Here is a 15226-nt window from a genome sequence, read left to right as displayed (position 1 = left end):
AAACATATAAAGATTTATCCATGTCGTAGCATGCCCATAGTCATTCCTTTTCATTGCTGATTAGTATTCCATCATGTGCGTGTACCATGATTTGTGAATTCCAGGCTGAAGAAATGCATTCTTCACTTATCCATTCATTTGTTAATAGACTTTAGGTTATTCCCAGTTTGGGCTATTACAAATGAAGCTGCTCTGAACATTTATACACAAGTCTTTATGTGGTCATGTTAGGGGAACCACTGACTGAATTCGCCCACCCTGGCCAGGCACCACGGCAACCATTTGAGTTATCTTGCGACAGGAGGTCCTGGTAAGGAATGCAGAACTAACAAGCCACCACCAATCGGAAGAATCCGGGAAAGGTCAAAAGGAGAAAGGAGAAGCCAGTCCATATGTCCTACCAACCTCTCAGATCCTCCTCACTGGAATCCATCTTTGCTGAGCGATGCGTGCGCCACCAGGAAGGTCCCTGAGTCAGAATGATTGGCCAGAGGCAACCCGGAAACTAACCCCATCACTATAAAACCCGAGACTGTGAGCCACGTGGCAAAGCAGTCCTCTTGGTTTCCCTAACCCTCCTGCTCTCCACCTGGGTGCCCCTTCCCAATAAAGTCTCTTGCTTTGTCAGCATGTGTGTCTCCTCAGACAATTCATTTCTGAGTATTCGAGTCCACTCTCCTGCAACAGACATATGCTTTCATTTATCTTGGAAAGTAAACGGCTGGATATGGTAGGTGTATGTTTAACTTTTTATGAAACGACTTGTTTTCTAAAGTGGTTGTATCACTTTACATTCCCATCATTGGAGTAGGAGAGTTGAGTTGCTCTATATCCTTGCCAACACTTGGTATAATCAGTATTTTTAATTTTAGCTATTCTAATAGGTGTGTGGTAGCATCTAATCGTGATTTTACTTTGCATTTCCCCAATGACTAATGATGTTGGGCATCTTTTCATGTGCTTATCTTCCTTGGTGAAAGGTTTGTTTAAATATTTTAAAATTTTATTATATTGCTTGTTTTTTCATTGTTGGGTTTTGAGAGCTCTTTGTATACTCTGAATACACACACCCTTTATCAGATTATGATTTGCAAATACTTCTTCCAGTCTATGGCTTGTCTTTTCATTCTTTTGACAGTGTCTTTCAAAAAGCAAGTTTTTTATTTTGACGAAGTCCCATTTATCAAATTTTTTCTTTTATGGATCATGCTTTTGGTGTTGTATTTAAGAAATAATTGCCTAACCCAAGGTCACAAAGATTTTATCTTATATGTTCGTCTAGAAGGTTTATAGTTTTGGTTTTTTTTTTTTCCTTTCCAAGAAAAATTCCATTTTATCATGGAATGTTAAAAATGCTCCATTCTTTTGTTTAGATAAATTCCAATAGTGTTTATGCTGATTTCTCCACAGGGAGAAAAAAGAGACCATTTCTCTGAAAAGCCACTGGCAAAAATATATTCAAGTTCAATTTGGTTTCATCCTGAAGGTTTGAAGTCAAACAATTCTTTGTAAGGATTTATAAATAAGACATTCATTAATTAAACTTCAAAATATTACTTTGAAGTGAATGCTATTGAATTCATTTAACCAGTGGTGAAATTCTGGCAAAGAAATAGAGTAATTAGACTTGTTCAGTAAAGCATTTTTAAAGCCTAGAAAAAGAATCCAGAAGTTTCCAATGCCTCATCCTCCATGTTGAATTACTCTGTTTTGGAATCAGATACTCGGTGTGTAGTTGCAGTAAGGGTATTCTGCTGTGACCTAGATAGAACTCTAAGTATAACCTAAACAAACTGCTTAAAGTATCAGTATTTCCTATTTGGAATGGCTATCCAATACATATCACATCTGGAAGAAGAGGCTTCTGGGAAGTCCATGAGTGCTTTCGGAGTCTTTTCACAGAGTTGAACATCTGTCCTGACCTCTCTCCAGTTATGAGGCAACCTTGGTGTTTTAGGTTTTATAATTAGGTCTGTGATCAACTTTGAGTTCATTTTTTATATGGTGCAAGTAATGAATCAAAATTCTTTTTGTTTTTGTTTTTGCACATGGAATCCAATTGTTCCAGCACCATTTATTGAAAAGACAATCCTTTATTGAATTGTTCTTGCATCTATGTTAAAAAAAACAGTAATTCATATATTTGTGGTCTATTTGTTCCATTGACTTATTTGTCAGTCTTGATGCCGGTATCACATTGTCTTGATTCCTGTTGCTTTACAATAACCCTTGAAATCAGGTAGTGTTAGTCCTCCTACCATTTCCCTACCCCCACAAAGCTGTTTTGGCTATTCTAGCTCCTTTGCATTTCCATATGAATTTTAGAATCAGTTTGCCAATTCCTATAGAAAAGTTCTGCTGGAATGTTGATTGAGATTGCATTGAAACTACAGATCAAGTTTGGGGAGAACTGACATCTTAACATTGTTGAGTCTTCTCACCTGTGATTACATCTCTCCCTTTATTAGTTCACCTTTAATTTTTCTCAGCAACGTTTTATAGTTTCCAGTGTACAGGTTTGTACATCCTTTGTCTGATTTATTCCTATTTCATATTTTTTGACAGCAAGTCATATTTTTAAATTTTAACTTCCCATATTTCATTGCTAGCATATAAAAATACAGCTAAATTTTGTACATTCTAGTAGATTTTCTTTTTTGTAGATTTCATCAGATTTTCTATATATATAACCATATCATCTGTGAGTGAAGACAGTTTTCTTTCTTCTTTCCAATCTGGATGCCTTGCATTCAGTCTTTCACCATTAAGGATCAGTTAGCTGTAGGTTTTCATAGATGGCCTTTATCAAGTTGAGAAATTTTCCTTCTTTTCCTACTTTGCTGAAAGTTTCTATCAGGATTGATGTCAGATTTTGTCAAATGCTCTTTCTGTGTCAGTTGAGATGATCTATGTTTTATTTGTTTGTTAATGTGGTGAATTACATAAATTGATTTTTAAATGTTAAATTAATCCTGCTTTTGTGGGATAAACCCCACTTGGTTGCAATGTATTAAGCTTTTTATATATATTGTTGGATTCAATTTGCTAAAATTTTATTAAGAAGTTTTGCAGGGTGGGAAGGGATAAATTAGAAGTTTGAGATTAACATATACATACTACTTATACATAAAGTAGATAATCAACAAGGATCTACTGTACACCAGAGGGAACTATACTCAATATTTTATAATAACCTCTAAGGGAAAAGAATCTGAAAAAGATTCAGTTATATACATATATAACTATATATATGTGTGTGTATGTGTGTATATATATATATATATATATATGTATATATATGTATATATATATATAACTGAATCACTGTGCTATATACCTGAAACAAGCACAACATTGTAAATCAACTATACTTCAATAAAAAATAAATAAAATTTTTTAAAAAAAGAATTTTTGCATCTGTGTTCATGAGGGATATTGGCCTGCGTTTTTCTTTTCTTGTAATGTCTTTGTCAGAGTAACACTAGCCTCATAGAATAGGTAGGGAGTGTTCCCTCCTCTCCAGTGTTCTGGAATAGTTTGTGTAGCATTGGTATTATTTCTTTCTTAAATGTTTGGTAAAATTCATTAGTGGAGCCATATGGGCTTGGAATTTTCTTTGAGGGGAGGTTTTGAACTACAAATCCAACTTCTTTAATAGATACAGGAATATTCAGATTATCTATTTCTTTTTGAGTGAACTTTGGTAATGTCTTTCAAGGAATTTATCTATTTCTTCAAAGTTGTTGAATTTATTGGCATAAAGTTGGTTGTAATACTCCCTTATTATCCTTTTAATAGCTGTAGAATCTGTAGTAATACTGCCTCTCTCATTCTTGATACTGTAATTTGTGTCTCCACCCTTTTTTTCCTGATCGGTTTGGCTAGAGGTTTATCACTTTTACTGATGTCTTCTCTCTCTCTTTTTTTGTTGGTCTTGGTAGAAATATACCATTCTGTGTGCACTTGAGAAGAATGAGTATTCTGCTGCTGTGGGATTCTATAAATCAGGTTGGTGGTATCACCTACAAATTGGCACTTGCCATCTACCACTACAAGGATCAAATTATGAGCCACTGAAGCTGCTGACCTTCAACACCCCCTGAAAGGAGTTCAGGGTGGAGATCAGGAATGAGGCACTCTGTGCTCTGGGAAAAACCGGCAGAACAGGTCTTCAGATAGTTATTTTTAGGAGAGGATTTTATGAGCCCAATTCTTGCATCTCCTCATATCTAGAAAAGCACTAAAATCCTTCATGGTGACGTCTGCTCCTTGTGACTAGCAGTAACCTGTACGAGACTAGCAGAAACCTTCTGCAAAAAAATATATGCTTGGGCTTCCCTGGTGGTGCAGTGGTTGAGAATCTGCCTGCTAATGCAGGGGACACAGGTTCGAGCCCTGGTCTGGGAGGATCCCACATACCGTGGAGCAGCTGGGCCCGTGGGCCATAACTGCTGAGCCTGTGCGTCTGGAGCCTGTGCTCCGCAACAAGAGAGGCCACGATAGTGAGAGGCCCGCGCACCGCGATGAAGAGTGGCCCCCGCTTGCCACAACTGGAGAAGGCCGTCGCACAGAAACGAAGACCCAACACAACCAAAAAATAAATAAATAAATTAAAAAAAAAAAAAAGAATAGCTCTTTAAAAAATATATATATATATGTGCTTGATTGCATCCCCTTCTCCAAAATCACACATATACTGACCTTCCCCCCCTACCTCTTTGAAGCAGTTTCTCAGAGCTATCTGGAACGCTGTCTCCTAGGCTGCAGTCCTCATTTTGCCCCAAATATCAATAAAACTTAACTCACAGCTCTCAAGTTGTGCTTCTTTTTTCAGTCGACAGTGGATAGCGTTGTTCAAGTCTACTATAAACGATGATTTTCTATCTACTTGTTCTATCATTTTTTGAGAGAGGGGTAATGAAATAGCCAACCAGAATTGTGGATTTGTCTATTTTCCTTGCAGGTTTATTAGCTTTTGCTTCATGCATTTTGAATTTCTGTTATTAGGTGCATAAACATGTAGGATTGTTATATCCTCTTGATGAATTGACCTATTTATCACTATGAATTGATCTTCTTTATCTCTGGTATATTCTTTGCTCTGAAATCTATTTGTCTAATATTAATTTAGCCACACCAGTTTTGTTTTTAATTAATGTCAGTATGGTACATTTTCCCATTCTTTTACTTTTAGCCTATTTGTGTATTTATATTTAAATTAAATATATTTAAATTAAATATATTTAAATATATTTAATTTAAATATATTTAAATATATTTAAATTAAATATATTTAAATATATTTAAATTAAATACTAATGTGTTTCATTTAGTCAGTATATAGTTGAGTCTTGCTTTTTTATTCAATCTCACAGTCTCCTCTGCCTTTTAATTGGGATATTTAGACCATTTACATTACATTTATTGTGACTATTGATATGGTTGAAATTATATTGCTATTTGTTTTCTATTTGCCCCATTTGGTTCTTTCTCCCCTTTTTCCTTTTTTTCTGATTTCTTTTGGATGAAATACTTTTTATGATTCCATTTTATCTACTTTGTTGGTTTATAAACAAAAACTCTGTTTTGTTATGTTAGTGGTTCCTTTAGAGTATGTAGTATACATTTTTAATTTAGCACAGTCTACCTTTTAAGTGATTTTACACCAGTTCACTTTTAAGAACCTAATAGTATCAACAGTATAATCCCATTCTCCCTACCTGAACTCTGTGTGCAATTATTGTCATACATTTTATAATACATTGCTGTTATTCTCATTTAAATAGCCAATTGCCTTTAAAGAGATTTAAATAGTAAGAAAGAGCCATTATGTATTTAGCATGTAGTTATTTCCATGTGCTCCTTATTTGTGTGTGTGTGTAGATTCATATTTCCACCTCATATTATTTTCCTTCTGCTTGAAGGACTTCCTTCAACATTTCATGTACTTTAGGTCTGCTGGTGATAAATTCTTTCAGTACTTTAAAAAGGTCGTTCCACTGTTTGCATTGTTTCCCATGAGAAACCTACTGTCATCTTTATTTTTGTTCTTCTGTATATGAGGCACTTTTTTTCCTCTGACTGCTTCAAGATTTTATCATTACTTTTGAACAATTTGATTATGATATGGTGCTTGGTGTGGTTTTCTTCACGTTTCTTGTGCTTATGGCACATTGGGCTTCTTGGCTCTCCTTTCATCAAATCTGCAAAAATTTTTACCATTATTTCCTTAAATATTTTTTCTGTCCCCTTTTCTCTTTTTCTTCTTGATTTCCAATTACACACATATTGGCTGCTTGAAGCTGCTTTGCTCATCTTTTTGAAGTTATTTATCCCTATGTATATTTTGTTTTGGATAGTTTCTATTTTTATGTCACCAAATTCACTGATATTTTCTTCTGCAATTTTAAACTGCCATTAATGCCGACAATGCGTTTTTCATCTTATACAATGTTATTTTCATCCCTAGGAGCTGGACTTGGGTTTTTTTCTGTATCCTCCATGTCTCTGCTTAACTCTTTCAATACATGGAACACAATTATGACTTTTAATGTCCCCCTCTGATGACTCTAATATCTGTGTCAGTTCTGGGTAAATTTAGATAGATTTTTCTCCTCACTATGGATTATAGTTTCTTTCTTCTTTTCATGCCTGGTAATTTTATTTTCATATACTGTAACAGCTGTATTGTAGTATAATTTATATACCATTCAATTCACTCCTTTAAAATGTACAATTGTCTTTAGTATATTTATAGAGTTGTGCAACCACCACTATAATCACCTTAAAAACATTTTCATCGCCTGAAAAAGAAACCCCGTACCCATTAGCAGTCAGTCCCCATTTCTCCCCAACCCCCCATCCCTAGGCAACCACTAATCTACTTTGTCTCTATAGATTTGCCTGTTTGGGGCATTCTGTATAAATGAAGTCATACAATATGTGTTTTTTTCTGGCTGATTTCTTTCACTTAATTATTTTTGAGGTTCATCTATGTTGTAGTATGTATCAGTACTTTATTCCTTTTTATTGTTGAGTAATATTCCATTGTATGGATATATCACATTTTGTTTATCAGTTCCTCAGTTGGACGTTTGGGTTGTTGCTACTTTCGGGCTACTGTGAGTAATGCTGCTAAGAACATTCATGTATGATTTTGTATGGATGAACATTTTAATTTCTCTAGGAGTGGGACTGCTGGGTCATATAGTAACTATGTTTAACCTTCGGAGGAAGTGCCAGATGGTTTTCTACAGTGGCTGCATCATATTACATTCCCACCAGTAGAGTATATACAAGGGTTCCAATTTCTCCACATCCTCACCAACACTTGCTATTGTTTCTTTCTGATTATAACCATCCTAGTGGATGTGAAGTGGTATCTCATTGTGGATTGTGATTTTGATTTGCATTTCCCTGATAGCTAATGATGTTGAGCATCTTTTTATGTGCTTATTGGCCATCTGTGTATCTTGTTTGGAGAAATGTCTACTCAGATATTTTGTCCATTTTTTTAGTAATTTAACTTTTTATTGCTGAGTTGTAAGAATTCTTTATATATTCTGGATACTAGATCCTTATCAAATACATGCTTTGCAAATATTTTCTCCCATTCTGTAGGTTGTCTTTTCACTGCTGCCCATTGAAGCATAAAAGATTTTAGCTTTGATGTAGTCTAACCTGTCTTCTTTATTTTTTACTTTTGGTCGATTGTGCTTTTGGTGTCATACCTAAGAAGACTTTGCCTAACCCAAGGTCATGAAGATTTATGCCTATATTTTCGTCCAAGAGTTTTACAGTTTTAGCTCTTACATTTAGGTCTATGATCCATTTTTAGTTAAATTTTTATATGGTATGAGGAAAGATCTAACTTTCTTCTTTTGCTTGTAGCTATCCAGGTGCCTTGCATCGTTTGTAGAAAAGACTATTCTTTCCCCATTGGATTATTTTGGCACCCTTGTCAAAAATCAGTTAACTGTAAATTGAGGATTTATTTCTAGACTATATATGGTAAATTTTTTTTAAAATTTATTTATTTATTTGTATATGGCTGTGTTGGGTCTTCATTGCTGTGCGCAGGCTTTATCTAGTTGCGGTGAACGGGGGCTACTCTTCGTTGCGGTGCGCGGGCTTCTCATTGTCGTGGCTTCTCTTGTTGCAGAGCACGGGCTCTAGGCGCGCGGGCTTCAGCAGTTGTGGCACGTGGGCTCAGTAGTTGTGGCTTGCGGGCTCTAGAGCTCAGGCTCAGTAGTTGTGGCACACGGGCTTAGTTGCTCCACGGCATGTGGGATCTTCCCGGGCCAGGGCTCGAACCTGTGTCCCTTGCTTTGGCAGGCAGATTCTTAACCACTGCACCACCAGAGAAGCCCGGTAATTTTTTATTAGATACTAGACATTGTGAATTTTAATTTGTTGGGTGTTAGATATTTTTCATTTCCTATAAATATTCTTGATACTGCTCTTGGATGTGGTTAAGTTACTTGTAACACTTGATCCTTTAAGGTCTTGCTTTTAAGACTTATTGGGCAGGACTAGAGCTGTTTAGCCTAGGCTAATTACTATTTATGACGAATTATTCTCCACTACTGAGTTAAGACTTCTCTGAATTCAATACCCATGGATAATGAGGCTTTCCAGTATTCCCAGCCCTGTGTGGCCATCAAGCACTGTTTTCTCTAACCCTTCTGGGTGGTTCTTCCCCTGGCCTGATGTAGTTTCCTTACATGCATGTGCTGATCAGTACTCTACTGAATACTGAGGGGCACTCTCTGCATATCTCCAGAGTTCTCTGTGTCTGCAGCTTTCTCCTCTCTACTATCTGTCCTGTGAACTCTAGCTGCCTTGCTTTCCCTGAACTCTAAGTTCCAACTCCTCAATTCATGGATTCTGTTAGGCTCTGCCTGGACTCCCTGTCTTTGTGCTGCAGCCTGGGAACTCTCTCTAGGCAGTAAGCTGAAGCAGTCATAGGGCTCACTTTGTTTCCTGTCTCTTGGGGATGACTGTCCTTTATTGCCTGATGTCCAGTGTTTTTAAACTGACGCTTCATATATTCTGCCTGGTTTTTCAGTTGTTCCAGGCAGAAAGGCAAAGCTGGTCTCATTACTGCATTGTGGCTGCTTTCTGAATCCTTTGAGCAAGGCAGAGGGAGACACTTCCCCAGAGTTTTTCGGCCCCACCAGGCCACGGGTCTATACCTCCAGATTTGTTCTACCTCCTTCATTGAGAAGACAGAGTCCAACCATCATTATTTCATTTTAAAGGTTGGGAGACTTAGGCAACGACTCAAGTGGTGTTAAGTGGTATCTCATTGCGGATTCTATTCTCTTCGGATGGGAATGTGGGAGTGAATGAGATTAAGGCCTGCAAAACTCCATTTAGCCTGCTCAATGCCGTGGGGAAATACTGAACCTGAGAGTCAATCTGAGATTACATCTTGACTTTCCCAGCAAGCCCCCAACACGTCTGAGAGTAGTTTCCCATCTGCAAAGTACACTGAAATTACAGAGCACTTTACTTGGAGGATCCTTGTTACCCTCATTCCACACCTTCATTCAGTTTCTCAAAGACAGTCCTGGGATCTGCCACATCAGATTTTGGGAGGGGTGGGGATGTGTTGCTTAATTAAAATGCATTATCTCAGTGGTTAATAATTGGCAGGGGGTGAGGGGGAAGCGCACATCTTCTCCCCTTTGAGACCGTCATGACGGCTATGGATCTACTTCACAGGGAGGGGGTAAACCCACATGATCCAAACACACAGCATTTTTGCATACAATCCCAGGTTCTTAACCTGACGTCTATTCTTCCTGCGTGACTTCATTCCCACCCCCAGCTTCTTCCCAATCTTTCTCCCAGGCCCAAAGCTCTCTTGCTCTGCAGAGTAACAGATCAGTAGTCTCCTGGACAGTTTCATCTGGCTGTACCACCTCAAACTCTACAAGCTCCAAAACTGAACTCATCTGACCCGCGAACTTCTTCCTGCTCCAACGCTCCCATCTCAGTGGTTACTTACTTCAGGCTAGAAACCTTGAAGTCCTCTTTGACCCCTCCTCTCCTGTAAGTCAATGCCAAATCCTTTCAGTTCCACACCAAGCTCCACAGCAGCAGAGTCTGTGTCCATTATGGATCCCCATCGCCAAACAGAGTACCTGGCTCGGAACAGATGCTCAACAAGTATGTATTGAGTGAATGATCACATCTCACTGCTGCATCCCTACGCCTTGGCTTAGGTCTCCCTCGGCTTCTCACCGGACTTCCCCTCCTGGTCGGCTTCCACGTAGTAGCCAGAGGCATCTTTCTAAAACACAGACCTCTGTCACCCTACTTTAATCCCTGCATGGCTCCCTATGATTTTCAGGATCAAGGCTTTCCCCTAAATGGTTCCTGCTCACTGCTCTGGCTTCATCACTCAACCCTCTCCAACTCCCATCGCTCCAGCCGCCCAGAACTCCTAAGGGACTCACACGTGGAAATGCTGTCACTCTTTTTCACACTCTATAGAGCCCAAAATGCCTGGTCCCTCTCTTTGATTTGCTAACTCATATTCATCCTTCAAAACTCACTCAAGCATCATTCAGGAAGCATCTCCTGCCTCAAAGGTCTTGGTTACCCATTTGAGCATTCTTTCACTGTGGTCCCAAAGCTCCCAAAGCACACCCAAATCACAGTAATGATCACACTAAACTGTACTTGGGAAGTCACTAGTCTGCTCCCTACTTGAGGGCAGGGCCCCTGTCTTATTTGCTCTGACAAAATCCACAGTAGATACCCAATAACTGTTTGCCATATGAATGAAAGAATGAATATATTAGTAAGAGTTCTCCAGAGAAACAGAACCAGTAGGGTGTGTATGTGTATATGTGTATTCTCAAACAGAGAGAGAGAGAGAGAAAATTTTATTCTAGGGAGCTCAGTCTTTTCTCTTAGGCCTACAACTCATTGGATGAGGCTCATCCACATTATGGAAAGTGATCTCTTTTATTAAAAATCTACTGGTTTAAATGTTAATCATATCTATAAAGCACTTTCACAGTGACACCTGGACTGGTTTTGACCACACAACTGGGCATCACAGCCTAACCAACTTGACACATAAAATTAACTGCCATGATGAATAAGTTTCTTCTCTCTGAGCCCTAGCTTCCCTACCTGTAACATGAAGAGCTGTGGTAATGTTTTAGGATTCTACAAAGAAATAAATAATTAGATAACATCTGAATTAGACTCTATAGTTTAAAGCACTTTCACTCACATTATGTCATTTAATTCCTATAACAATCCTATCAAACAAGTAGGTTTATTACATTCTTTCACAGATGAGGAAATCAAGGCCCAGAGAAGGGAAGAGATTTGCTAGTAAGTGACAGAACACGGACTAGAGCCTGGGTTTTCTGACTCCTAGTCTAGAGCTGATCCTTCACAGCCCAAAGAACTATCTTTGAGAGTTGATAGAGAGAGGAAGTTGCCAGGAACAAGAGGCTGAAGCAGAAGCAGAGGGGAAATTTTTGCTACAGATACTGAGAGCAAGACCATAACAGCAGGATGTCAAAATCAGCCAGGTCAGGCCAATCTAAGAATTCCAGAATATAATTTCTCTTCTCCAATTGAGAGGATACAGGTATGGCCAGGGCTCAACACTGGTATATCAAGTACTAACTTGGGTTTTAGGATAAATTTCAAAAAATAAGGATGGCCAAAGACACATGGTTAAAGGTGGCCAGAAAAGCTGTGTCGCTGCTCTTTACTACCCAGAAGTCATACTGCATTTAATGTTGCCAGAATATTCTCTTATAAATCTATTGCAAAGCTAGGCCTTCATGTGATCCCCAAAGGTATGGAAAAACCTTCAGTGGAAGGACTAGAAACAGAGCAAGGCCTTCTGGTAAGATGTTCTATTTATTTTGACATGGTATTACTTACAGGACTCTAGAAGATCAAAGCTAAGTTTAACACTAAAAAGGCAGTGGGGAGAATCTCAAGACCAGAAAAAAAGCTGCAAGCTAACTCTGCAAGACTTGTCAAGAAGCTAAGTGTCCCAAGCACTTCCATTATTAGCAGAGCTAATTCCTTGCTCTTTCTTTAACACTCCTCATGCTTTCTCATTCTCATGTATTTTCCCTCTGTCTGGAGGCTTCAGGGGAGAATCCATTTCTCTGCCTTCTTCAACATCTAGAGGCCGCCTGTCTTCCTTGGTTTGTGACCCCTTCACTGTATCACTCCAACCTCCTGGATCCGTCGTTACATCTCCTGCTTTTTACCCTGATCTTCCTGCCTCCCTCTTAGAAGGACCCCTGTGATTACGTTGCCTATCTGGATGACCCAGGATAATCTCCCCATCTCCAGATCTTTAATTTGATCACATCTGCAAAAAGTCGCCATTACCATGTAAAGTAACATATTTCCAGGGGTTACGACCTGGACATTTTGGGGGGGCCATTATACGCCTATCACAATGAGTAACAAGCATATGAGGGTTTGCTCTATTCTCTCTACTTTTAAATGTTTGAATAAAAATCTACAAAAGAAAATACTTCTTTGACCCCAAGACCCCAGTTACTACAAGAATTTGGAATTTATACTCCTTTACATAGTACAGATAGAAAAGAAACATGGCCTGAGGAATTTTTTCTGTGGTTCTTATTTCCACTTCCTCACCTCCCACTCTTTAATCCACTCCGGTTGGGTTTTTAACATTCACCTCTCCCCCAAACCTAATCAAAGCCACAAACAACCTCCAAATTGCCAAATCACCTGTCCTCATCCAATCTGAAGTATTTGGCACAACTCACCACTCCCTTCTTATCAAAACATTTTCACTTCTAGGCTTATACTCTCCTGGTTTTACCTCTGTCTTCAATACCCATTCCTCTTTTGCATGATCTTAAGTGTGGGAAGGCCCCAGGCCCCGTATCTCTTTTCTATCTACACTCTCCCTAGGTGATCATATACAGTCATGGGCTCCAAATATCAACTCTATACTGTAGAACCCCAACTTTGTATCTTCAGTCCTGATCACTCCCCTGAGCTCCAGATTCATGTGTCCAACGGCCTATTTGTGCATCTCATTAGGCCTCTCAAACTTGTCTAAAAGAGAAGTCTTGATTTCCCCACCCACCCCAAACCTATTCCTCTCCTGCATTTTACCATCCATTCAGTTGCTCAGGCAAAACCTTAGGAAGGAGTCACCTTTGATTTTACTCCCTCTGTTCCTTTACTCCCTGACACCAAATGCATCAACATGACCTATCAGCTCGACCTCCAAATTAGCCCCTGTATCCAACCTCTCATCATCACTACCATCGCTACTATCTAGTCCTAGCTGCCAGCATCTCTCACTTGGACTTCTTTAATGGTCCTGATTGGACCTCCCTGCTCTACTCTTGCCCCCACTGTGATCCATGCCCTACACATTGGGCCCATAGAGCAGCAAAGTTTCACTCTTCAAAAGAGAAGTCAGATGACATGTGATTTATGCTTAATCAGTGGCTTTCTGTTACACTGAAGTAAAATTCAAATTCCATGACCCACAAGGCCTAGATGATCTGCCACTTGTCTCTCTCCTAAACTCATTTTTACCACTTCTTCACTATGCACAAGCCACCTGGCTTTCACTCTTTTTCTTCTTTCTGTCCCTAGAATGTGTCAAGCATTTCCCATCTCAGGCTTTGCACTTGTTCTTTCCTTTCCTCAGACCCAGATGTTTGCATGACCAGCTCCTTCTTGTCATACTTCTCAGCTCAAACGTCTCTTCCTCAGAGAGGCCTTCTGCAACCCCCTAATTAAAAACCGAACTCTCCCCATCCCTGTCCCCCAGCATCTCATTACCAGCTCCACTTGATCACTATGTGAACTTAGCTTGCTGACTTACTGTCCTGTTTACTTACATGTCTGTCTCACCTCCCTTGAATGGAAGCTCCTTGAAGGCATAAACCATCTTTTGTCTTGTTCAGTGCTGAATCCCCAACACTTGGCACAGGTTAAATGTTCAATGGATACTTTTTCAAATGAATAAATGAATGGCTCAGCATTTTTTGGAATATATGTATGAAAAGAAAATTTGGCTTAATGTCAGATTATTACATAATTCTAACAAACTAAAAGATTCTGATTCAGTAAATATGGGTGGCGTACAGGAATTTTCATTTTAACAAATACCCCAGGAGACTCTGGGGCAGGGGTCCACAGACCATACTTTTGAGTAACACTGATTTATTCATTCTTGCAAGCATTATGTAGGTAGGTGGCCTAGTTTTAAAGAGGTAAATTGAGTGTTAGCAGAACTGAGTCACTTGCCCAAAGTTCATAATGAGTCAGAAAGTGAATTCTAAGAAGAAACAAGAAATTCTAATTAAAAAAAAAAAAAGTTAATCTTACATGTAAGTTAAACACACACACACAGATTACCTCATCTATTTTATACTAGTCATAATTTCTTGACCTTCATCATTTGTTTCAATCATTAAAACAAAGACTAGACTTTCATAACTCCATCTGAATGACTACAATGAACTGTTCCGATCAAACAAGAAATATTTGCTTAAAGGACTCACCAGCAGAGGAAAATGAGAACCTTGAAAAAGGATTAAAGAAAATGAAATCTTAGCTTCAAAAGTATACTGTGTTTATAAAAGAGAAGAAATCATAAGTTGCTTTGAAGGAAGATTTGCCCTCCAAAATGATCAGAACAGGTGGGATGTTTGAAGAGTAATCAGATGCCACTTTCTGACACAGCACTGCACCACAGCAACAAGGGGGTGGTGATAGCGGGGGGTGATCAAATTAGACTCAGGTTTGACTAACAATATATGTTAAGTTTGACAAGTTAAGGCTGTCTGTACTAGGAATTTGGCAAGCTGTGCTCCTGTTCACCCAAATGACATTTTAAAGCTCAACTCTACTTCCACAACAAAAAACAATCTGCACTGAATCTGCTTTTTCATTGGATAAATTTCAAAAATCAGAACTTTTGACATGATCCTGGGCAACAGGCCACACTTACAGAGTAGCACCTTGACTAGCTCTGAATAGCAAATAGAACACATATCAGATCCAAGATCTACTTTTATTAAAATCTTGGTTAAACTCCAGAGCATTTCCAGATGTCAACTCTATCACACCGATATTCTCAATTCCTCGAGGCATTCTCTCCCTTCCTTTTACTTGCCAGTAAGTCTTGCTTTAAGCTCACCTTTTATGGATGGAATATGGTCTAGAGCAGCACTGTTCA

The sequence above is a fragment of the Eschrichtius robustus genome, chromosome 3 (genome assembly GCF_028021215.1).
Source record: "Eschrichtius robustus isolate mEscRob2 chromosome 3, mEscRob2.pri, whole genome shotgun sequence".
NCBI lineage: Eukaryota > Metazoa > Chordata > Mammalia > Artiodactyla > Eschrichtiidae > Eschrichtius > Eschrichtius robustus.
Note: the sequence above shows the minus strand (reverse complement) of the source record.